The sequence below is a fragment of the Octopus bimaculoides genome, chromosome 8 (assembly GCF_046866305.1).
Source record: "Octopus bimaculoides isolate indiv1 chromosome 8, ASM4686630v1, whole genome shotgun sequence".
NCBI classification, from domain to species: Eukaryota; Metazoa; Mollusca; class Cephalopoda; order Octopoda; family Octopodidae; genus Octopus; species Octopus bimaculoides.
This window is the reverse complement of record NC_142935.1, coordinates 74,479,113-74,506,364: the sequence shown is the minus strand read 5'-3', so window position 1 is coordinate 74,506,364 and position 27,252 is coordinate 74,479,113. Positions and strand designations below refer to the sequence as shown.

Genomic DNA, 27,252 nt, shown 5'->3' with positions numbered 1-27,252 from the left:
ACATAGATGTTTAGGTGAATTGTCGATAACAAAAGGCGGTGTTTGGAACTTTTCAAGGGTACTTTCAGAATAAAAGTTTACAAAAGAAGTCATGCTTGTAGATTCGTTCACCTGTAGATAACTTTAAATAGAAATATGTTCAAGTGTAATGAAATGACAACAACTTACAAGAAAATCTCTTATCGACATCCTCGTCATATAGGGACACAGTTGCCATTGCCAATGGCAACAAAACCAGCAAAAATATACACACAACCTTCATTATTGTTTCTGGAACAAATTAAATGAAGAGAAAAAGATTATCTTCTAAATACTATTTCAATTGTTAAAAACTCGGAAAATTAAACCCGAACAAAAACAGTTCTACATATTTGCACTGCACAAGAATATTTGGTCTCGGAAGAAACTATGATTTAGGGGATGAATTAATGGAATAATTTGATATTTAAGCGATTTAGCTACATAATTTATTTCTAAATAAACAGGCAAGTGGAATCAAGGAACGTTTTGATTTTGCAAAGAATTTATAGCTTGCCCTACAGTAATCACCACAAGGTCGATTAATAGTTGAAAGTAATATTATTGTTATGTTTGTCAGAATGTCTGAAAAATGTGTATAGGAAATGGTATGTTCTTGATGCTTTTGTCAAGGACATTAGTATGACGAAAGTTGCTAACAATTAATTTAGATATTGTAACTCAGTTACAAAAAATGATATACAGGACTTTCAACTCCTTGTATAAGGCTCTGCTACATCATCGTCCCAGTTAGTTTATTTATAAAAATCACAGGTAGGAGAAATATTATTATGTAACATTTCTGTCTTTCTCATTAATGTTTACAAAGTATTTTCAGAAATTCGAATCATTACTAAACCACCGATAACTTACTTAGACCATGCGAACCTAATTATAATAATAGTTTGTTTTGGTTAAATAGAATTATCCTATATGTAAAAGGGAGTGTGCAGCGTCCAATCTAATTTTTCCAAATACATCAGCAGCGCAAATAAAAGTACACGATTTCAAACCGGAATCGAAATCTTTTAACACGTTCAATTGGGTTAACCTACGCACTTCTTAAATTTTCTATACTGACACATATGGAAATGACATTAATTTTGATTTCGCTTTATACTTTTAAAGAGAGAACGGCTACAGTGATTAGATTAAATAAGTACGAAGGCCTTTTACTATAAAATATCTGTATAAAGAACTGATTTATAAGCGAAGAAGCATGCAATTCTGCATCTTTCACATCAAATAATATTTCGTAAGCTATGTTATTTATAGAAATCCTGGATCACTAAATGAGTTTGATGTTTCAGTTAATTCCACCACCTTCATTTATACTGAAGGATAATTGAAAAGCTAATATTCTGTGATAAAATATCTCATTTCAACACAGAAATAATAAATTAGAGAAGGCACGATCGGTAATTACTTATGTCTTTCTCAGAGACAGAATATTACAACAAATGTCAAAACAGGAAATCACATATCCCGTCGATAAAGTTAATTCTTATACGAATAAATTTAGACGGTTACGAATAAAATTAGGCGCAAGAGTGGCTGTGTGCTAAGTAGCTTGCTTACCAACCACATGGTTCCGGCTTCAGTCCCATTGCGTGGCATCTTGGGCAAGTGTCTTCTACTATAGCCTATGGCCGACCAAAGACTTGTGAGTGGATTTAGTAGACGGAAACTGAAAGAAGTTCGTCGTATATATGTCTATGTATATATATATGTATGCGTGTTTGTGTGTCTGTGTTTGTACCCCCAACATCGCTTGACAACCGATGCTGGTGTGTTTGCTTACCGGTAACTTAGCGGTTCAGCAAAAGAGACCGATAGAATAAGTACTAGACTTACAAAGAATAAGTCCTGGGGTCGATTTGCTCGACTAAAGGCGGTGCTCCAGCATGGCCGCAGTCAAATGACTGAAACAAGTAAAAGAGTAAAAAGAGAGTCTTATACGTCGATAAAGTTAATTCTTATGCAAATCATGGATTTCCATAGTAACGCAGTATTGCCTTTTGCAGAACTAGACGAGTGAGAGACATATCAACTGTTGAATAAGATGCTAGCCTATTGCAGATAACTTTGTATCAATGTCGCTATTTATACTTTAGGTGGAATGGGACAATTTAAAACTAAATTTCCTCTCAAGCGATTTAATCAAGCCCCTATAACGGAATTGAATTCACAGTATAAAGCTTCAAGATAACATTTTTCAGATGAAACTGATTAAGATGTCTGAATTTGCACTACACAAATTAGTGTTTCTCTTTTGAATTAATGACTCATATTCAGTAAGTTAGTATCGTTCAGTAAGTTAGTATCAATAAGTTTAGTAAGTTAGTATCGACAGAACACAATATTGTTCAGAAATAAATTCCTTACCTTGTTTCATGCAGGACTTCCACTTCTGGAGTGCTGATCTCTGCTTACATAAACCTATTTATTGAATCATCACAGATGGCAGTTTTCCCTTATAGCATGCTTTATCATCCAGAGATATCTAAATGTGATAAAGAAAAGGCAGTTATCATAAAATAGGTTAATTTATTCATAAAGAAGTTTGTAAATACAACACTGGGAAACAAATTTCAATTTTTGTCAATTGAATTAGATTTAACAGCTTGTCTTATGTAACATAGATGCGCTGAGCGCAAATTTTTAATTGGTTTTTCTCTATCAGGTCCTGATTCTGAAGTTCCAATGGAAAGTTTATAATTTTATAAAACTACGTAATTTAGTCACTGATATACTATAACTTACCTAAATATAATTGTAACTGAGGTACTTCAAACATATAAATTACATTTTACAGAGAAAGTGAAGAACTTAAATATCTTAGAACAGGGGATAGTTTAGTATATTGCTGCGACATACCTAGTTTATTACAGGTCGGAGCTGAGACTTACGATGCAAATGATTGGTGCTTATTTTTAGACAGTTCGAAAAAAGTCTTAAGCGTGTATAGTTGCATAACGGCAATCTCTACGGCTCGACACAGATTGGGCACTCAATAAAATTAAAAGGAATCTATGAACATATAGAAAAGGTTCTGAATATCAAATATAGGGAGCACGAGTGGATCATATGTGTTGACTTAAAAATAGTTAATTTTCTGCTAGGACAAAAAGCAGGAACCCAGCCAGACACGTTTGTATTCCGTCCGTCAAGATGTACAAAAAAGATGAACAAAAAGAGAGCAACAAACAACCGAAAGATAATATTCCAGCGTTGGAAAATAATCAAGACTTTTTCCATTTTTTTGCGTTACCTCACTATGTCTGCTTGATTACCGAAAAGGCTTTTTTTGTTTGTATTGTATCGTTTTAGTGTATATACGTTTAATTATTGCCATTGTTTATTTACAGCCGTAAGGCATTTTCTATTGCCGTTAACGTTATTTTGTCCTGCCCTCTCACATATTTGTCAGCATTTTCCTTGGCACTGCCGTTAGATGACAGTGGTTTCGGTTTAAATAGTCTCGGATACCAACTGATGAGAAAGTCAGCTGCGAATGTTTCTTGTAGCGTGTTTTTCACTCCCTTTTCTGTCCGTTAGGTCTTCGATCGGTTTTCATCTATTTTTACCTTTTCTGTCTAACTTTTGAAGTATACTAAATATCCCTGTTTCCTTTGCTTATGGGACAGCAGAGCCAAGGAGTAACATTATTTCAAACAGATGTGACCAGTACAAACATCACTGGCTGTTGAAGAAAAAAGCGTAATAAATCCACCTTTAGTGCCCAGAGATAAAATCATATTTCCTCTGCATATTAAACTGGGCCTCATTAGACAATATGTAAAAGCTTTAGATACAAACGGCAATAACTTCAAAATTTCCAAGTTTAAGTTATGAAAAAAATCAAGGCGGAAATTTCGACAGTCCACAAACCAGAACATTAATTAAAGACGGTGATTTTCTTAATTTTATGAATGAACGCGAGAAAATGCCTAGTTCTCATTCGTAGATTTGATAGAAAACAATTTAGGCAATTATGGGGCAGATAACGACGAAGAAATAGTAAAAGACATTTTAAGTGACTACAAAGAATTAGGCTGCAATATGAGCATAAAAATGGTAAGGGTTTTTTTCTCCTATAGCATTGTTGTTCTCGAAAGAACTATGCCGGAGCGTCTTTTCCAGCTGGTTAACGGCACACAGCTTGTGTCCGATATATTGTGAGTAAGGGAGCGAATCACTCCCCTCCCAGCTTGGCAAGACCAGTAGATCATGGTTCTGGGTCTTTACCCTTCATCGGTACTGGATACTTGCCTGCTAGAGATGGTAGTCACTCGCCCCTACTCACAATATGTAAACAGGGAAGCGACAGATAGCGGTTCATATGATAAGGAGCAAAATAGCTAGCTCTAAAATCTCTAAACGAGATATAAGTAGTAACAATACTACACGGTAACGTTTTTTTTGCCACTATAACATGGCTGTTCTATAAAGAAATATGTTACTACATCTTAACCCCTGGAAAATATTTTTCCAGCGGTTAACGACTCGCAATCTGTGTCCGATATATTGTGAGAAAGGGAGCGAACCACTCCCCTCAAGCTAGTTTACAGATTTTAGAACTAGCTATTTGGCTCCTTACGAGATCGGCAGCTCTCTGCCGCTTCCCTGTTTATATATTGTGAGTAGGGGTGAATGACTGCCATCTCTAACAGGCAGGTGTCCAGTACCGATGAAGGGTAAAGACCCAGAAACCATGGTCTACTGGTATTGCCAAGCTGGAATGGAGTGATTCGCTCCCTTACTCACAATATATCGGACACAGATTTTGTGTCGTTAACCTGAGAAAAAGACGTTTTCCTGAGGTTAGAGTGTAGTAACATAGTTCTTTATTGAGCAGGCATGTTATAGTGGCAAAAAAAGAGGTTACTTTTAGTATTGTTACTACTTACATCTCGTTTATAGATTTTAGAACTAGCTATTTTCTCCTTAGCATAAAAATGCATTGTTTGAATTGTTATCTTGACCGATTTCCAAGTAATTTAGGTGCTGTAAGTGATGAACAAGATATAAAGATTATGGTGGAATGGTACCAAAGACACTGGTATTCTCACTGTTGGCGTTTGGAAAGAGATCCGCCATTAACAAGAAAATATAGGAGACATTTTTTACCAGAGTGAAAGCTTCATATCTCTTTAAGTAATTTCTATCTTTAAAATGTAATTTTACAGAATTTTGGACTGCTTGTATTCATGAACCTTGAAATTAAATTTGAACCTATGACTTAATTTTTTAGTCCTAATTTGAGAAAATTTAATCCTAATTTGAGAATTTGAGAGAAAGTCCTAATTTGAGAAAAATGGCACATAGGCTATTGACAAAAATCAGGACCTGATAGAGCCGAACCGAGTTCAAATTCATATTTAGCGCACTCAAAATACTTAGAATCAAGTATCAGATATCATTCACAAAAATATGTTCTCCAGTGTTATATTTAGACGGCATAATAATTTATTCGACAATTACCTAAACCCGAGTTATGAAACAAGAACACATGCACTATAGTTAGCTACATATATATTGGTAGGAAATTTTGGTACAAGGCCAGCAATTTCAAGGGAAGGTATAATTCGATTAGACTGACTCCAGTGTTCAACTGGTACTTATTTTATCGACTCAGAAAGGGTGAAAGGCAAAGCCGGCCCGGCGGAATTTTAACTCAGAACGTAAAGACGGACGAAATACCGCTAGGCATTTTTCCCGGCGTACTAACGATTCTGCCAACTTGCTTACTACATATATATCAAGATCTTTTATTGTTTGTATTAATATCAAGATGATCGTGGCCTATGATCATAATGAATTGCAAGAACCCCCGTGTGTAATAATTCTAACGTGGGATGGTTTTGAGCATTAGGAAGTCTACGTAGCTCATCACCAGAACAGTAGTCTGTATTCAATAGCAAATATCAACACAGAAGTCAAGGATGTCCGAGTTTTCTATGTTGAGAGTAATATTATAGCTTTTTTTTCTTTTTTAATGCTCACAGCAGGAGTTGCGCAAAGTAACTGCGGACAGTAATAGATTCGTCAATGTTACAGTGTTGTTGCAGCAGATATCCTCAAAGTTTTCTTACTATAAAATATCAACCTACAAATTAGCAGACATGACCATTTGTGGGTCAAGTTTATTGGTGACATGAAACGCTATATCGTTCGCATGATAATAATTATTTTCTCCTAGTTAGATGTCTTCTACTATAATCATTTCACTATCCATGCAATTATTTCTTCTATATGATCATTAAATTTAATATGCTTATGATACAAGGATGTGATGTCTCAAATTAAGAGTTCTTGTTAGGAAATCTCTCATTCCTACAAATGAAATACTATTACAAACCATGATAGTAGAACCAAGAACAGTATAGAGAAATAGAAATTGTAAATATATCGAATTTAAATTGGAATTCTCTTCCGAATCAATGTTTTTTGTTTGATTTTCTTTCTTTCCCAGTTTAAGTTTCTATTCAAGAAGATTTTGTGTTGTGATGCTGATATACTTACGTCAGACATTTTATGATACCTAAGATTTTAAGTAAATACCTTACCAGTTGTGTGGTTAAGAATTTCGTGAGCGTGTCTTTCAAATTCTATTAAAATTCTTTTGGCTTTGGACAAGTATATTTAACCGTAACCTCACGTTGAACAATAGCTTTTAATGAAATCTTCTTGTCTGAAAGTATGCGGAAGCCCGTGATGCGTATGTATGTATGTATGATTTTTTTTTTTTTAGTTTAATCTAAATTCTTCTTGAGAGAGTTCAAGTCTGTTGCTAACAAAGTAATAAGACATTTTGAATTAAGAAAGATCCCGGTATTTGTAAATATCTGGTTGAGTTTGTGTGTTGGATGAACTGCCGATGTATGTATGTATGTATGTATGTATGTAAGCTAATATTTAAGTGCTGATATGTTCCGATAAAGCACGTTCACTGACTATGGCTATCTGGCGTCATCCACGTAATTACAAAATTGTCGCTAGAACTACCCCAGGAAATTCTCAGTGTACGTTGAGCATAAAACAAACAATATAAACTGAAAATGGAACACACGGGTAACTTTATTGCTCACAACGATTGATTCGACATATATTGCATCGATGGGATCGATGCCGGATATGTCGAAACGATCGGTGTGAGCAATACAATTTCTCGTGTATCCCATTTTCCGTCTCAATCGTTTATTTTATTTTTGTATGTATGTATTAAAAGAGAGTGGCTTTGGTGACGCATTGTGTAGTATTACTTTGAAGAAATTTTTTGTATAAGGTCGGAAAAATCCGAGAATGTACAAAGTAAACTGCAATAGGAAAAAAGAAGGCAAGCAAAAGAAAGTTGCAGTTTTACCTTTTGTTTTTATATTTTGGGGTTATAATCACTTCCTCAGGACATTTGTAGAAATGAGGGATATAAAAATCGTTGCTCTGATGTATGGGAGAAAAGAGGGAGGAAGGTGAAGGAAGGAGGAAAGTAACTGGTGTTGTGCACAATGGTGTTGCTATAGTAACCGGTCCTCTCCCTGTAGTTCCTTCCTGTTGTTAATTGCTGATTTCAGTTTGTTGAGAAGGCAGATCCCTATGATTTTGAGATTCCCACTGTTGCATGGAGTGGTTCTGTTGGATATCTTAAAATCCTGGGAGTGGAACTTCTTTGGGTGTTTTTTTTCCCTATTGAAGTGTTTGTGTCTTTGTATTTGTAAGAATGAATAAATGTGTGTATGCATGTATACATGTATTGTGTGTTTGTATGTATGTGCCATGTGCATGCATTCGTCATATATATTCTCTTAATCTTTTACTTGTCTTAGTCATTTGACTGCAGCAATACTGGAGCACCACCTTGAAGGGTTTTAGTCAAACAGATCAACCCCAGTACTTATTTTGTCGGTTACTTGTACCGAACCGCTAAATTATGGGGACGTATCAGGCAGTGATAGAAGAAACAAACGCAGACACCCAGACACACACACATAATCATATACATATCTATCTATCTATCTATCTATCTATCTATCTATCTATCTATCTATCTATCTATCTATCTATCTGTGAAAGCAGTAATTAATATAAGTAGCTGACATCTAGAAAGCTCTGAAGAAGCAGTACTAAACAAATGCCTCAACTTCATGACAACCATCAAGCGCATTCCATACTTGGATATGATAGCCCTTATTGAAGAGATAGCCATAAAGATACCATTAAGCTCGGGGAGATGAACTAAGGTGGAAAGTGAGACAGGTGCTAGAAAAAGCGAAACTTCCGAAACCAAACATCACTCAGGAAGAAAAGTTCGTTATCAAAAGACTACAGAGTGACAAATACATCATAATTCTATCTACACAAACAAGCGAAACGAAATGTACTCAATATAGGTGCAAAACATAGTTTATGTAGCATAGTTATGCTATAAAAAAATGGAAAGTCACCAATTTAGGAAAAAGTTAGCATGCGTCACCAATGTAAGAAAGTATATAAATTCAACATTTATTTGGAACATGTACTAAATGTTACAAAATTCACGATTGAAAGAATGTCACGGTGAAGAAAGTGAAAGTCCAAGAAAATTCAGAAGGCATAATTCAATTTTTCATACAAAAATAATTTATTTTACAATTTGGAAACGAATGCTGAACCAAGTGTATAAAAAGGAAGATGCTATTTTTGAACTGTGTAACATTATAGGCTGTAGAATAAATACTGAGTTACGCAGTAAAAAGGTTGTGCGACGTTGATATTCACAGTGATGAATACAAGGACTATTAAAAAACATTATCTTGAAACTGGTTAGAAGAAGTGGAATAACATTTCTGTAATTATATTGAAAGAGCTGCTGAGGCTTTCTACTTTGCCAAGTTTCCGAATTTGTTATAATAACCAGAATAATAATATTTTTTTTCAGATATATTTGCGAGTATTGTGAGTGGTGTTAAATCAGCCAAATCTTCATGTTGATAGTACTAGAAAGTGAACGCTGTCGGCGCGTTTAACTGTTGTGGTGGAGAGTTACATACATAAAGTACCACACACACACACACACACACACACACACACACACACACACACACACGTACATTAACGCATACGTGAAGCCTATCTCTGTGACTCTGTGTGCTTGCCTGTGATCCCATTGTAAATCATGATATTCTCATTCGTGTTCAAGATAACAACCTTAAACGTATTTCACAGACACATTCTTCTCTCCAGTATTATCTTATTCTGTGGAATGGACAAGATGGGTATTATTTTAATATTCCTCGGATTGAACCTGCGACAGGATAGCCAATTACAAACAAAAGGGTGTCGTCAAATGACTTCTATTCTTACCAACTGATGTTAAGACCAGAACAATGAAATCCTTTCTACTATAGGCACAGGGCCTGATAATTCGGGGGAGGGGACCAGTCGATTACATCGACTCCAGTGTCTCACTGGTACTTAATTTATCGACCCAGGAATGATGAAAGGCAAAGTTGATCCCGGAAGCATTTGAACAGGCGAAATATCGCTCAAACATTTTGCCTGGTATGCTAACGATTCTGCCACCTCCTCAATCAGACCAATAAACTTTACTTTCATTTACATATTTTCTACGTTATCTTCATAACCAGTTATAGTTATTTCAAATACAATTCTCTACAACGACCAGGTTTCATTACAAAATGAAAATAGTTTCACGCTTTCAATTTGAACCAAAATTACAAAGTTTTGCATTACGACAGTGACGATGTGTGAATAATGAAAGTAATGTTTCACCGAATTAGTCACATGCGTATTATAATAAAGAAAGCTGCTTATTATCTATCTACAAAATAAACTATGTTTTTGACTCAACAACTCTTTTTTTACAACTAAAATAACCTCGGCAACTACGTTGGGTCGCACAATTTTGAGTTCCTTTTCGGACAATATTTTGATTTGCTTCTAATGTATCACTATCGTGCGATGTTTCGCAAACATTTATGAAAATGTACACATAAATATTGTATTAAAATAAGCCACAGCCAAAAAAATTGCATTAAAAGACATAATTTTTTCTATATGTCATGAGGATATACAACCTCTCTCTCTCACACACAAAAAAGATGTATACATATGTATTTATGGGTGAAGGTCAAGAATACGCACTCCCAGTGTTTGCGGTAAGGGCTACGCCGAAAACGGGTGGTGTGCGTATTCTTTACCTCCGCTTATTTATGAACGTGTATATGAAAGATAATGTGTGTATGTGAAAGAGAGAGGGAGAGAGAGAGAGGGAGAGAGAGAGAGAGAGAGAGAGAGAGAGAGCGAGTGGGTGCCACTTGCACATACATGCAAAAAATTTCATACATCACATCACACATCTTCACTCACTCTCTCTCTTTCACACACGTCTCCTCTCTTTTACTTTCTCGTCTCACTTCAAAGCAAATGTCACCTTTTCACGTTCTCCTCTCTTTCAATTTATGCTCTCTTCAAAGCATACAGAAATTAAACAAATTTCACGGAAATTAACAAAGAATCACATGATCCCATATATGTTGAGTTGACAAATTTGCTTCTTCAAATGAAAGAATACCATAAAATAACTTACTTTGACACATACACATGCATACACACACTGTAGGTAAAAATCTTGTGAGAATTATATTAATTCTTGCAGTGTGCATGTGCAAATTTACAGCTCAAGCCTAATTGAAATGATCTTTTTGTATTATATAACTTGTGTTTGTGATGAGCGTATTTAAAATCTTGATCTTCGATCTAATCTTAAAAGGAAGTTTTCCCAGAAATTCTGTCCTTTACCTCTTCTTTCTAGCATGTCCGAGATAACATTTCCTCCCACATTTTTTTTTCTAAATTTCTTCCGATTCCTATGTTTGCGATACAGGAGATTAGGATTGCACCCACAAAGCACGTTCTCAATATTTTTATTTTCTCCCTCTCCACACCAAATTTATTTCTTACTTTTTCAAATTTTTATTCTTGGCAATCCATGTAAAATAAACAGAGAGTACAAATCTTTAAGAATTTTACCCATCACCTCACCACATTCAAAAAGCAACACATTCCCAATGTTACACTTTTAGCTTTTTGGAAAGTGGGGAGGTTTCTTTAGAAATAATGTCGTTTACATGTTTCTAGCATGTCGGGTTTTCTGGTGGTAGTCTGGTATTTTTTATGTCTACTATTTCAGTAGAATTCTACGCATGCAGAAAACATCTGACAAAAGTGACAAATTGGTAGATTGTAGCTTTTTGAAAGCTGGTAAGTGATGGGTGGGCGAGGTGTGGGAAGGGGCATTGAGTGTTTCTTTAAGAAACATTAAACGATAATATCTATCTATCTATCTATCTATCTATCTATCTATCTATCTATCTGTATGTATGTATACACACACACACACACACACACACACACACACATATATATATATATATATATATATAATATAAATTGGACATGGGTGATCGTTGTATTCTTTCTTGTCCTTGAGTTTCACAGCCAAATGGGGAGTACAGGATGACAGTCAGCCAAAACTTTCGCTATGCTGTCTCTCTTCTTTCACCTCTTTGTGAGGTTAATAATCTTAATCTTTAGTTACAGTTTCTCATTCAAACTACATAATACGCAGAATGGTCAGATTAAGACAGTAGGGTGTTTTAAGAGAGATTTGGCTGCTACTTCTACCAGGTCTAGCTACCAAGTAGAGGTCTGAACTTAATTTTCATTCACATATTTGCATTTCAAGAATTTAACATAATCTTTTCCATAAATCAACTATTGTAAAAATTTTATACGATGAACACACACGCATTCACGCACGTACACACACACACACGTCCATTTCGTATATCTTTGAATTTCTGCTCTGTGAAAATAAAATTTTTACAGATACAACTGCTTACAAAAATAGGGATTAATGTATAATTTCTTTCTATGTTCATAATTAAATCAATGTTTTAATGATTAGACAGAGGTCTCAGAAACAGACTACATACAGATTCGTTCTTCATAACTCCTGAAGCTGTTTTCTGACAAGGGAGTGGGGATTAGGAAATTTTCATACAGCTGGAGGAACGAATCGAAACAGGGGACCCGAAAAATAATAAGCTTGAGAAACGGTGCTATACATTATGCCTAACCAAAAACGATCAGAGCCACATCATCCACGTGTATATATATATATATATATATATATATATATATATATATATATATATATATATATATATATATGTATGTATATATATATATATATATATATATATATATATATATATATATGTATGTATATATATATATATATATATATATATCTATATATATATATATATATATATATATATATATATATATATATATATATATATATATATATATATATATATATATATATTTATGTATGTATATATATATATATATGTATATATATATATATATATATATATATATATATATATATATATATATATATATATATATGTATGTATATAGTAACAGAAAAAGTGGAATTTCGATTATCCTCACCTGCTGAGTTGTAATATATATAAGAAATTAAAAAAGGAAAAAACACACACTTTACATAGTTTTAATATAATTTTTAATATATCGACCGGTTTCGCTTTCGCTATTCATGATATTATGGTTTACTTATTTGAATATGTATTTTCTGAAGAAGAAATTTTTGCCCATGTTGTGTGTGATGATATTTACGAGTGAATGACTTCACAAGTAGAAAAATAAGGGGAGAGAATTGGTTATCGTTATTATTGTTGTTGTGGGCAAGGGAAATAACTGTTCAGCTTTCGGTAAGGGGAGGGGAATATATAGTGTACACACACACACACACATATATATATATATCCAACACATAAACTTTCGGCCCCCCTTTCTTTTTAAAACCAAACACAACTCTCAATTTCATGCATCCTAATTTTTCCAACTATTATCTACATGGATTACCATTGAAGTTTAAAAGCTCAAAGACAATATAATGTATTGGTATATTTATTTTTTTATATATTATTTTTTTATATATTATTTTTTACTTTTTTGTAAAAAACATTCTCATTTTCCCTGTTCTTGAAAGTTTGCCATGCAATGAAAGCCGGTTAGAAATCCTTTCTACATATCTATATTAAGATATGCTTTCAGTTTAACATTCTGCCTTATCATTATTTTTCATTTTCCTATTACTTCTCCACGTGCGGTTAACACAACCCCACTATTTACTGACTTATATATATATAAATATACATATTTCCCAAATTCATAATCTCTGTATTTTTCTTCGCAGATAACAAAACAAAAAAAAACAAAAAAAAATTGAAAAAGTTACAATTTAAGACATTCCGGTGGGAATCGAAAGAAATTAAAATTTTGAGAACGTGATTTCTGGACAAAATCGTATTAACCCCCTTTTATACGATGAAACAATACATATTCTGATCCTTCTTCAGAAGACAAAGCACTTTCATGCAAACGCATGTGCATTGTACACTCGCCGTTGACTATTAAACAAAAAATGACTTCCATTATTCCATTAACTATATATCAGCCGTGCTGATTCTGCCCATAAGAGAGGAGCAAATAATTCAATGTGCTTGTAGGTCATAACATTCGAGGAACGCCGGGATGCATTGCTAGTGTGTGTGTGTGTGTGTGTATATATATACATGTATATATATTTATAAATACACTGTTGTATATATGTATATATGTATATATGTACAACACACACACACACATATATATATATACAGACATACTGTGTTTTATATATACATATATATAGAATTATTGTAAGGACACACGAAATGTTCAGCTTGATAAGGTATGTGAAAATTAGCTATTATGTCGGATGTGCATTATCCCTGCTGTATCAGCATTGTTGAGAACATTATACGTTGTATTACTCGCATGTGCAAGTTTTGTAGATAATAAGTTACATAATGCGTTTGAAGGATTAGATTAGAGGTAGATTCTAAATAATGTCTTTACAAATGTGATCTCTAGAGATCTTCGGTATAGAAAACCCTTAGTAGCGCTCAAATAATTCGAACTTATATCCTGATGCAATATCAGACAGTGGCTCTCATGGCTTCTAATCTTAACTGACTGGAAGTGTCATCATGCACATTGCTTTGTCTTGGTATAAAAATGGTCTACAGTAAATATTCTGCAGAATACCACAGATTTGCTTGTCAGTTGTTTGACCTTAACCACTTGAGCATATCTTTTAGTGTCTGATGATATGTGCATCTCTGATCACGAGTAGAAGTAGTAGGGGAGCATCATAGCCATTTGTTGAGAGGATTTATTTGGGGTTGGATAATTCACCTCTAGAAACATGGGTCTTTTGTTCAACATCTTTTGTTCAACATCCTTATTCAGGGACCTTTTGAGCGGGTTGGGCTACTCGACCTGAAGAGAATTGTAACTGGGCTCCACCTGCTGCTAGGTCATGTACTGTTTATCATATGGGATCACCATGTCACGCACATATGCTTGTGATGCCAGTGCCTGGTGTACCCTTGTCAGACGGGTAGTAATGAAAGGTTTTCTGGGCTTTGTATACTTTACCCCAGTCCAACACTGATGGCATGCACTGCACTCTCACTCTATAATAATACTAATTGATGAAGGAAACGGAATATAGATTTAGTACTAGTCTCTATTCAGTTCGACGGTGGTTTCGACCCATCCTGAAACTGTCCGTTATGGGTAAGATATTATGCATCTAATTGCGTTGCATCAATCTGTGTAGTTTGTGTCACATCATGTACATGTATAAAGTATGGAATGTCCCACTAGATATACCGAGTTGACGTAGGCATGGTGTACTTGTCCGCTAATGGGGCCAGCTACTGTTCTCTGTGAGCATATAAAATAAAATTAAAATCAGAGGATCATATAATATATATATATATATATATATATATATATATATATATATAAAACAGAGTTTATGTGTATGTGTGTGTGAGTGAGTGAATGTGTGTGTGTGTGTGTGTGTGTGTGTGTGTGTGTGTGTGTGTGTGTGTGTGTGTGTGTGTGTGGTGCATATGGTTCCTTTTGGATTCGAAAACTGAGTTGCCCATTTTGACGTATGAGCTATCAAAAGATTCAGTAATCTTTCGGCTACCAAACAAAGTATGTTTTGCACAAATCTTTTTTACTACAAAAATAACATTGACAACGAGGTCGGGTCGCACAATTTTGAGGTCATTTTCGGGCAATATTAGAATTTACTTCTAATCTAAGTTGCCAATTATAATGTTTTTGCCAATTTTAATGTACAACGGACAAGTACAACATGCCTATGACAACTCGGTATATCTAGTTTGATATCCCCTGCTTTATGCATGTATTTGATGTGACAAAAACTGCACAGATTGATGTAACACAGTTAGATGCATAATATCTTACCTATTTTGGTGTAAAAAAATGCAGCAATATACAAGGAGCGTTATGAGTGCATTTGTGATGCACGAAACCTTATTTGTCAACGGAAAATGACCAAAAACATGCTTTTTTGGTACAATTATTGGCACCTTTTCCGTCAATAATGACCTTTGTGCCACAACTAAACTGCCAATGTGAACGTCTTCAGTATTCCATGATTAAGCAATTTCTTTGATGTATTGTGATACCATTTCTTTGCACAAAGCCCTATTTGTCAACAGAATATTGACTAATGAACCGTGTTTCTGATATAATTGTGATCGCTTCTGATATTACTACTAAAAAAATTCGTCCATGTAAATTCTTTTGGTAGCAAACGATTCAGGAATGCCAAAGGGGCTTTCTCAGGTTTAAACTCAATAAAGTTTCCCAAGGATGAAGCACAGTAAGGGCCTATATTCGTTCAAGTGTACTAAAGACATGAAGCAATGACCAAAAACTTTCGACTCTTTTTGCCTTTTCTCTTTATTCAACCCAATTTATGCAAAGTTGCTAATCGTTATTAGTATATATTCATGCCTAGTATTCATTCCATAAACCACAAGGCTCGCAAGGATTTTGCTACAATAACCCTATTTTTCGGTGGTTGAGCGTGTACTATAACGCGGGTAGTGCGATGGAAAACAAATGTCTGACAACAACAATAATACCGCGCATCTATGCGAGGGAAAATTAAGGTCACATACACACATGAGTCCGCCCACGATGCGTGTCCCATTATTGGTCGGGATGCACTGCGTGTTCACTGATTGGTACAATTTTGAATCAATTTTTCCTTATCAGAGGCATGTACTACAATACCAGTTGGTCGTAGTGTTAATGTTATCAACGACCCGGGCAACGCAGGAGTGCATTGCGTGTAGTGCGTATGTTTCACTTGAACTCGAAAATTGAGCAGCCAATTTTGACGTATTAGATATCAAAAGATTCAGCAATCTCAATACGCTTACTACTCCACGATGGTCGTTCCTCCTTTCACTGTGTGATACACCTACTGACGCATACATAGCAACATCATGCTGATCACGCGTGCACAACGCACAGTGGTGCTAATCCCCAGATCAGCGAACGGTATCCCCTTTCCCTGCTATCTTGTCCCTGTAAAATACAAACACCCAAGATAAAATTAAACTCACGTTTTGTTAGAAAAACAAACTTAGAAACAATAACTTTATCTTTGCCAGATATTACGTGTTTCCTAGAGAGCGCCAATTTAACACTTGAAAGACGTAAAAATGATGCGACTTTAATTGTTGGTTTAATTCATATCTTCCCTCACTGGTCATGAATGCTGCTGGGTTGGGTAAGGGTCATCCTTAAACTGATAGAATTCATCTATCTATTAAAACAATCATTCAACTGTACTTTCTTCATGAAAAACCATATATATATATAAATATTACTATGTGTGCTGTTTTTTGGCACTGGTTGAAAAATGGAGGCGCAGCATTGTGTTCTTTCTCGAGTTTCGGCCGGATTCCCATTTTTGATTTTAAATACCGATTCCCAACAGTTTAATATTTGAAAGAAACCGAAGAAAGCACGAAATTAACATCCAATAGTTTTAATAAGTTACTCTAAGATTTCACGAAAAATCCTTTTTTAAAATTTCATTATTCACAAAGGTAACATATTTTGTGTTGTGTGCATGGAGAGTGATATTCATATTCCAGTGAAATTAGTGGAATAAGTGAAGTTGAATTCTTTCAACCGGAAAGGGAAATAGTTCCACAGTTTAAAATCTTAACTCCAGTTCTATCCAGTGCTCGCCTTTATTTAACAAAACTTTATGATGTGTAGTGGATCCTTACTACAGGGACATGAATATTCTGTGTTAGTTGATGTGTTATTTTCGGAGAGAAACGAAGCTTCAGTTATCTAAAAGTGCTTTTTATATTTCATTTTTCGTTTTTACAATGGTCATATTTGCAGTAGCATATGGTTCTAGCAGAATTGGTAGAGTGGAAAAGTTTGGTATGTGACATTTAGGTGAAAGCTTTAACAGTATTTGCTCAATAATGACAGAACCAATTTGGTCTCTTATCTTCCCAGAGTCCATGAAATTATTACCATTGATGTACAGCAGTAGATTAGAAACATTGATTCTTACTCCCACAATTTATGATCTTGTGCCTAAATAAAAATTTACTATACTCTTCAAATCTTAATTGGACAATTCCTTGTCCTTCATCTTTAGTCTTGAAGGCAATGCAGTAAGGGCCATTCGTTTACTAGGATTCCTCTAAAAGCATCTGCCTATTAGTAGGAAACGTTAACCTTGCGTTTCCAATAAACTTTTACATGAGCAATACACAAGTCATACATTTATGGCGATGACACATATGTAACGATTCAGTAATTAAAAAGACTAAGTGCCAGGAATACTTCAGCTTTTATTATTTTCTGATCAGTGTCAATTAAGGTCCATATTGCAACATTGATCAAAGTGTCATTGTTACTTCTACACGCATTCTTGTTTGCATACAAGCTATCGCCATTTAGCAAATTGAAAATGACATATTCAGGCAATGAATTATAGCCAATGACTTTCTTTTCTCTACCCTTCCCTTGCAAATGCAAAAGTATTTTCTCATTTTGAACTCTTCAATTGCTTATTTTGTACCACTTGCCACAGATATTTTCTCTTATTCCGTTCACCTCCCATTCTTTATCTACCCTCTAACACCATGCATTCAAACTTTCCTCCCCAAGAAATCCAATTGGCTGGTGATATTTGCTCAGTATGTCAAAAACTGCTCCAACTGAAATCAAACGAATAAGAATCTACTTGAGACGGTCCACAAAGTTTATTGCTGTTGCCAATCCTATAATTAAGAGATTAAAGAGCATGTGAATAATGTTTAGACAATTTGATGTAGTTTTGTAGCGTGGTGTGTATTATTTAAATGTTCTTTTTTTTTGTATTAATATAGTGATTTAGATTGCGAATGTTATTATACAATCAAACCGTCTACTTGAAGCAAGATACAATATCTCATGTAAGTGTAATATCCTGCTACAAATAGAGAGTTTATCAATATCAATGACCTGTTATCTACTTTTGGGGTTTATTTTCTGAGAAATATGATTATTTGGTAGTAGAACATAATAACCTACATTAATACTTAAGAGATACTTAATTTTTTTTTTACATTGCTTTTACCTGCCTTTACCTATCAATGAAGGTACCTTGGTCGCAAGATTTGCAATCATCAGCATCCAGATCCTCCTCAGATTATACTGTAACATATTCGGAAAACATATTTCAGTAATGCGAGCATAAATGTACAAAATGAATACATGAATTTATTAGTTTATCCAACCATCAACTAGCTCGGGTTATACAACAGCACCGGTACTTTGATCGGAATATGTATCAAGTAAATAAATCTTAGCTCATTTTAAAGAGCTGCATTCTAAAGACGAAAGGATACATGAGTTATGCTTAATCCAAATAGTTTTATCAGTAGTACACTGGATTACTTGTCTACAAGTCTGACTAGCGACCTATTAAAATGTTAACGACAACCTAAAATTCAGATGGCCCAGTCTGATTAAACAGTGAATAGATAACACATGATAAATCCACCAGCAGCAGAAAGTTGAAGGGGTAATTGAAAACTGATGCTTCAATGTTTGTTGTTGTTGTTATTGTTTATCTCAGATGTCTTATAAGTGAGCAAACCAATGATGAAACACGTTTTAGTTGTTTTTACCTGTGTATGTAATACGTGCCTCTCTACACATGCATGTGCATGTAGAGGCATACGTACAAGGGCAAAATATTCATAGCCACCCAGTGGAGGCAGGCGGCTATGTGTGTATGTGTGTGTTTGTTGTAGTACTAGTAGAAGTGGGAACTTATATAATGATTAACGCGCGAGCGTGGCAATTTGGTCAAGTGTCTTCTACTATAGCCTCGGGTCGACCAAAGCCTTGTGAGCGGATTTGGTAGACGGAAACTGAAAGAAGCCCGTGGTATATATGTATGTATATATATATATATATATATATATATATATATATATATATATATATATATATATGTATATATATATATATATATATATATATATATATATATATATATATATATATATATATATATATATATATATATATATATATATATATATATATATATATGTATATGTATATATATATATGTGTATGTATATATAGGTATATATATGGATATATATATATGTATATATATGTTTATATATATATGTATATATACGTGTGTATATGAATATATGTATATATATGGATATATATATATGTGTGTGTATATATATATATGTATATATATGTATATATATATACATATATATATCTATACATATATATATCTATACGTATATATATATATATGTCTATATATATATGTCTATATATATATGTCTATATATATATATATATATATATATATATATATATATATATATATGTACGTATATAAATGTTTATATATGTATATACCTATGTATATATATATAAATATGTATATAATAAAAATATGTGAGTATATGCATATATACGTACATATATATGTCTATATATGTATATATATATATATATATTTATATATATATATGTATGTAGGCATCAGCTAGAGGGGTTTAATACCTCTAAGGGATAGTTAAATCCAGCGTCGCTCCTGGATATTAGCTGGGGAGGTACAGTCTTTTGTAAGGCTGTACACTAGCAGGTGGCTCGTTTGGAAAACCGGAGTTTAGGTTATATAGGAGAAGAAAACAGATATAATAACAATGGGAAACTCCTTGTTTTCGCTGGTATGTCTTTAATTAAATAGATAACGAGGAGGAAGAAGCAGAGATGAGAGAAGCATTTACTGGTTTAAATAAATCTCTTCAGAATGCGAATATAGATAGGTGCATCCGTCAGGATGCCTAAGATAATTGATAGACATTTGATGGTAATGTAAACAAATTGGTAATTTTTACATTAAATTTTTGTTCTTGCGCTGGGAAATTCGCAGGGTAGAGTTTTGCTCGTGGTAGATTGGTTAGTTTCGTTGGGAACTTAGGGTAAGTTGAGTATTATTGAGGTGCGTGATTCCAAGTTTAATTAAGCACATTTTATTCGCACGTGTTTATTCAATTTTAGAGCTAGTTACACTGGTGGTGCAGGTGAAGGGGTGTAACTCTAACTGGGTTAGAAGGGAGCTAACTCATGAGTGGTTTGAAAATGTGCTATTGCTAGAGTTTAGCAGGTTCCTAGTGCTTGACGGGGTCCTGTGTATATGCAAAGTGTATTATTATGAAATGTTTGGGTCGAGTGGGTTTGCTGCTGACTCTTCGTGTGTTTAAGGTGTTACCCAGTTAATTCGACTTATATAGATGAGTATTCTAGATTGGGGTTATGAAGCCATAGAGGCCTGCATGAAGACAAGAGAGGCTATTCTATCGGTATTTCGAAAATACATAAAGGCCCACGGGAAGACAATAATTGTTATTCTCAAATTTCCTGTTGAGAAGTGGTTGCTTAGCCGCAAGTATAGCTAGGCATTCTGATTGGCAGAGATCGCAGCGTCTATTTGTGGTGTGGTAGGACGATGTTTTTGTGAGTATACGCCAGTTTAAGCTAAAATCAATTTTTTCGTCCTTAAGTTCCCAAATGTATGCACTTAGCCCTGTTGAGTTAGCCTTATTTCTATTTCTGAAGCTGGATAGATGCGTGTTATATCTGAGAGTCATTTGGTTCTTCGTTGCACCTATGTATGATTTCTTCTGGTTGTTTGTGCGGACGTCACATTGGTCTACGTAATCTTACATCTATTTGAGAAATGGTACTTTGTTCTATCCCTACAGCCACATAAATAATTAGGTGTATTTACGTCCGTGTTGTAGTGGGTGGGGGGGGATTATTGTTCAGGTCTGCACCTAAGTTAGCAGGAGGCGTTGCGTAAGAGGGTGGCTTAGTCCTATTAGTTGGTTGTTTATTATTTTTATAGGTCAGCATCTTTCTAGTTTCGTAGAATTTGTCAAGTTTTTTATTATTCAGTGAATTCTATCAATTATCTATCAATAATCTATAAATCATCTTTCGCATCCTAACCGATGCACCTATCTATTCGTATTCTGAAGAGATTTACTTAAACCAGTAAATCGAAACGATCGTAAATGCTTCTCTCATCTCTGCTTCTTCCTCCTTGTTATTTATTTAATTAAAGACATACCAGCGAAAACAAAGAGTTTCCGATTGTTATTATATCAATTTCTTCTCCTATATATGTATGTCTCTCTATATATATATGTATATGTATATACATATGTATATATGTATATATATGTATATATACATATGTACATATATATATATATATATATATATATATATATATATATATATATATATATATATATATATATATATATATATATATATATATATATATATATATATATATATTATATATATATATATATATATATATATATATATATATATATATATATATATATATATATATATATATATATATATATATATATATATATATATATATATATATATATATATATATATATATATATATATATATATATATATATATATATATATATATATATATATATATATATATATATATATATATATATATATATATATATATATATATATATATATATATATATATATATATATATACAATTTTCAAATAGAAAAGAAATTTAAATCGATTAAAATCAATTGAAATTATCGAAAATAAATTCTATTCAAAAATATAGCTACTCGTCAGATCGTAAGTAGAACAATAATTAGATATATATCTCAACCAACAATAAGTACCAAATGAATTAATATGAAATACTTATTATATAAAGATAGAAAAATTATTTAAAAAATATCATAATATCAAAATAATAACCATTCAATAATCATCCCTTCATCCATTATAATAACATGTATATTATATACAAAAAACATCTTACATAAATTATCATTGTTTTAAATTATCATCGTTTTAAATACAAGTTGAACGAAGTTTAAGTTTAAAATAATAATGAAGATAAAATTAGTACAAATTTAACCGGTGTAATAGTTAAAGCTATACTATTTAAAGCTAAAAACGTTTATTTAGTTATAATTAACGATCAATTGAATAATAGAAAAACACGTGTAGTCTTTTTATTATATTTATCTTATGATATTTACTTTACTTTATATTATACTCATTTATTGTGCTTTTAATTATTAATTTTTCTATATATGATAGTGGATTTTCATCGATGAGTTCTTGAAAATTGGTTATTTTCCCTAAAACTATATATATATATATATATATATATATATATATAAGGATATATATATATGTTATATATGTATATATATATATATATATATATATATATATATATACATATATATATATGTATATATATATCTATATATATATATATGTATACATATATACATATATGTACGTATATATGTTTATATATGTATATATATATATATGTTTACATATGTATATATATGTATATATGTATGTCAGGTCGCTCTTATAAGTATTCTTGAGCGCTACTGGTAACATTTAATCCAGTACAACCTGTCTCATGGTCGGGTCGTCGGCGACTAAACTGGCAACCCCACCAAGCTCGCTTGGTGAGGAGGGTGATTGTTGGCATCCTGCGGGATGAAAAATAAGACTCGTCGAAAGGACGTAAGAACTATTGTGTAGTAACGTTCACCCAACAATGTTTGTTTCTGTGTGCGTGTTTAAATTCTGTGTGCGCGTATTGTTGTGCTGTGCTGTGTGTGTGTATATTTTTATATGCATTTCTATATATATATATATATATATATATATATATATATATATATATATATATATATATATATATGTTTACATGTCTCTTAAAGGATAGAGCTCAAAATCAATGCATTGAAGATACTTTATTGCAGCAACAATTATAATAACAGAAACATTGTTGCTGCAATAAAGTATCTTCAATGCATTGATTTTGAGCTCTATCCTTTAAGAGACATGTATGCATATATATATACAAAAACTCAACTGTGAGTTTTTGGCTAAAACTGTTAACAGATACTATATATTTTGTAAAATTTGTTTTATAAAAGTATATATTTAATATAATATATATATATATATATATATATATATATATATATATATATATATATATATATATATTTTATATTTACTTTTTATATATTTTTATATTTACTCTTTATGTATTTTTATGTGTTTTTACACATCGTATTTATGTGTTTTTTACACATCGTTTTTATATATATTTTATATTTTATATGTATCTCCATTGCATTTACTTTTCTCCTTTCATATCTACATCTTTTATATTGACTTTTCTATGTATTTTTTATGTACTTATTATATTCTGTTTTTTTTTTAAATTTTTTTTTTAATATGTGGGGTAGATGAGGCCCATTAGCCAAGTGAAGGCAACTCTTCTAGAAGGACACTCCGACATAAAACCAGGTCCATGACTTCTGTGGGAGCAGATTGGGCTCTTAAAAAAAAATTTTTTTTTATGAGGTCGTGGTTAGGACAACCAGTATAGGAGAATAAAACTCCGAATTCAAATTGATCTACCACTGCTGGCTTGCAGTCTCCTTTTGAGGAAAAGCCTAGGAGAGGATACCCTGATATAAAACCTGCAGTCAACTTAATACTAGTCATCTTGCTCTCGCTTGTCACTGGATTATACTATTTTGACCTAGAGAGTGGCAAAGGTGTTGTACAAGCGTTTGTCACTAAAATCCAATGAGACAAAACACTGTCAAATCACAGTCATCTTAGTATGACCGAGAAAAAATTAGGGAAAAGAAAGAGAGAGAGAGAGAGGAGGGGGAAGGATGGATGGGGGGATAAAGGAAAAAGGAGTGAGAAGGGCAAGAGAGGAGAGGAAGAAAGAAGAAAGGAGGAGAGAAAAGTCCTGTGGCGATGGAGGAGTGGCGACGTATGCAGACTTGACCGGTTGGAAGCATACAGTTACAAGTCTGCACATAAGGCGGCAGGGTTCTTATCTTAACATCGCTAACATGTCTTCATGGACAGGGGCTGTTTTCGGTGGAGAATCCTGTGTCTGAGCAGCCCTTTTAAGGAGAACACTGCTCACCTGGATATACTGGGAAGGTGCTAGAAAAGGTGCATTAAAAATTGTCTGTCCACACTCTGCTGGTTAGTTTACTGCAGTTAACGGTGGTTCAATATAGCAGGAACGAACTAAGAAATATAAGCGATAATAAAAAGTATGCGAGGAAAAAGGTTTTACTTAACTTGGCATGCTGGAATGTGAGAACTCTCTTGGATCGAGCGGATAGGCCTGAAAGAAGAACAGCTCTAGTAACTAAGGAGCTGAGACGTCTTAATGTTGATATTGCAGCTCTATCTGAAACAAGATGTTCAGGTGAAGATCATCTTGTTGAAAGAGCAACCGGCTTCACAGTGTTCTGGGTTGGAGGGAGAGAAAAGGGAGGGTGGTGTTGGGTTTGCAATTAGAAGTAATTTACTGAAAGACCTAGAACAACCACAAAGTATAAATGACCGCATGATGAAACTCCGGATCCCTCTCTCTTGTGGACGCTTTGTGACTGTTTTCTCCATCTATGCTCCCACACTCTCAGAAAATGAAGAAAATATCCATGCATTCTATTAGGAACTTAGAAGTAGTATCCTCTCAGTCCCTCTGAATGAGAAGTTGGTTGTGCTCGGCGACTTCAATGCACGTGTTGGCAGGGACAATAGTACTTGGAATGTACTTGGGTGGTATGGAATAGGTAAGGTAAACAAAAATGGTTTACACCTGCTACAAATGTGCTCTGAACTAGGGTTGGCTGTTGGGAACACATTTTTTCACCATAAGCTGAAACATAAAGTCACCTGGATTCATCCAAGATCAAAGCAAGGTCACATGATTAACCTTGTATTAACTCGGAAATCTGACCTACAGGATTTGTGTGGTCTCAGAGTATTGCGAGGAGCTGATTGTGATACTGATCACAAAATGGTTAGGGCTAAGTTCAAATTCAGGGTTCGTACAAGAAAGCGCAGTGCAGGTGTGCGAGTCCCCCCCAAAATTGATGTAGGACAACTTAAACAGCCACAGGTCTCACAGCTATTTCGGGATAGATCCAGTAATATTTATTTTGAAGGTTCATGGCAATCTTTTCGAGAAGGATTATATAAGGCTGGAGTGGACGTGCTGGGTTTTAAGAGGAGACAACATAGAGATTGGTCTGACTCCAATAATGCAATGGTAAATGAACTACTGGCAACAAAGAGGTCTACTTATGAAAAACGTCTTAACCCAAACATTAAGGGCAAAGAAAAACTAGAAAAGGTATACAGAGCGCAGAAAGCAGAACTGCAAAAGGAATTAAGGAGGCTCAAAGATACCTGGTGGAGTAAGTTGTCTGAGGAAATACAGGCATCTTATGAAAGGAAAGACATTAAAAACTTGTACGGCTTACTGCGACAAGATTTTGGACCGCAGTCCTCAACGTTTGTTCCCTTGAAATCAAAAGACGGAAATGAGGTTATTAAGGATCCTCCTGGAATAATGAGCAGATGGAGGGAGCATTTTGCGGAACTTTTCCATAATCCATCTGTAGTGAACATGGATGTCATAAATAATATCCCCCAAAGAATGATAATGCAACACATGGACGATGTGCCTTCCATTGAAGAAGTAAAACTGGCAATACGGAAACTGAGATCCAACAAAGCTCCTGGGTTGGATGGTATTCCAGCTGAAATTTTGAAAGCAGGTGGGGATCACATCTCCTCCGAAATTCATAGCCTGTTGTGTCAAGTTTGGACTGAGTCCTCTGTGCCACAGGAATGGATAAACGGCATTCTAATCCCTATATACAAAGGTAAGGGACCCAAATCAGTGTGTGGTAATTCCAGAGGAATAACTCTCCTGGCACATACTGGGAAGATACTTTCGAGGATCATGTTAGAACGTCTCGTGGAGAATGTGTGTCCACATGTGATTCCTGAGGAACAGTGTGGTTTCAGACCCGAGCGGGGAACAATGGATATGATATTTTCTGCAAGGCAGGTTCAGGAGAAATGTTTAGAGGAACAAATGCCACTATACCAGGTTTTTATAGATCTAACTAAGGCATTTGACACGGTAAACAGGGACGCACTGTGGATTGTTTTGTGCAAACTTGGTTGCCTGACACATTTTGTGAGCCTCTTCGAGAAATTGCACAGCAACATGAAAGCTCAGGTAGTTTTTAATGGTAATCTATCTGATGAATTTTCAGTGGACAACGGTGTAAAACAGGGAGATATTCCTGCCCCTACACTTTTCTCTATATATTTTGCCACATTGCTTTGGTATGCATTTGAGGATTGTAACAGGGGAATCGGAATCAGATTCCGGACATCTGGTAGCATATTTAATCTGACCAGGTTTAACTGTAAGGCAAAGGTTTTCAGAGTACTTGTCAGAAAATTGCTCTATGCTGATGATGCTGACTTGCTGGCACACACAGAGGAAGATATGCAACATTTAATGGATAGATTTTCCACTGCATGTACATATTTTGGACTCACAGTAAGTCTGAGAAAAACCAAGGTAATGTTTACCCCCACACCTGGACAGATATATACTGAACCAAACATCTTTGTGAACAGAACAAGATTAGAAGTCATTGACACCTTTGTTTTCCTTGGAACCACACTGTCAAGGGATGGTGGTCTTGATGCAGAAATATACTATCCAATAGCGAAGGGAAGTGCTGCATTTG

The 27,252-nt window shown here is 34.0% G+C and overlaps 1 long non-coding RNA gene across 1 annotated transcript in view; it reads right to left on the bottom strand.

Moving 5' to 3' along the window:
- The window catches only part of LOC149134444 (uncharacterized), a 235,448-nt gene that overhangs the window by 11,789 nt on the left and 196,407 nt on the right, over window positions 1–27,252 (bottom strand). The window contains exons 2-3 of the long non-coding RNA XR_016242913.1: window positions 2,404–2,521; window positions 169–270 (exon numbers count right to left, since the gene is read on the bottom strand). This is a non-coding gene — a long non-coding RNA (uncharacterized LOC149134444). The remainder of the gene's footprint in view (window positions 1–168; window positions 271–2,403; window positions 2,522–27,252) is intronic.